Here is a 577-nt window from a genome sequence, read left to right as displayed (position 1 = left end):
TGGGGAGCAAGATATAAATAGAAGACCACCGAAGTCTTCCGAAGCCTTCAGATCGGCAATCATCGTACAGCAGAACTCCGAGGTCGAATCGTGCATTTTCGGTTTATATACGAACTCACAGTGGTAATCATGCACTTTCTGTTTTGCGGCTCCCAAACGGTAGGTATGGTGGGGGTAATTTCCATCCACGATTTGGCAGCTCTGGTGCACGCTCCGAATTACAGTCGCGGCGGAAGAAAATCAGTTCTATTACTTTCCGGACAAACCCTGTATATCAGGGACTGAGAGTGAATCCCGAGTGAGCCGAAAGTGATGCTGTAAAGTGTAAACGCGCTCTTTAGGTCATTAGGAGATATATTCTTTGGGAGAACTGTAGCTTGAAAGAGGCGTCACCTAATCCCTCATGGCCGGAGTCATCCCTCCTCAAACAATTGGGGAAAAGATTCAAGCAGGCACGTTGGTGCCTGGAACGAATCCCGAGAAGAGTAATTCTTCACTGAACGATCTCTGCCCCCACTCCGGTATGGATGGAATCAGTAGAAGATCGAAAGACTGGAAAGATCGAACTTACTCACTC

Source organism: Belonocnema kinseyi, chromosome 5, assembly GCF_010883055.1.
Source record: "Belonocnema kinseyi isolate 2016_QV_RU_SX_M_011 chromosome 5, B_treatae_v1, whole genome shotgun sequence".
In the NCBI taxonomy this organism is placed as follows: Eukaryota; Metazoa; Arthropoda; class Insecta; order Hymenoptera; family Cynipidae; genus Belonocnema; species Belonocnema kinseyi.
Note: the sequence above shows the minus strand (reverse complement) of the source record.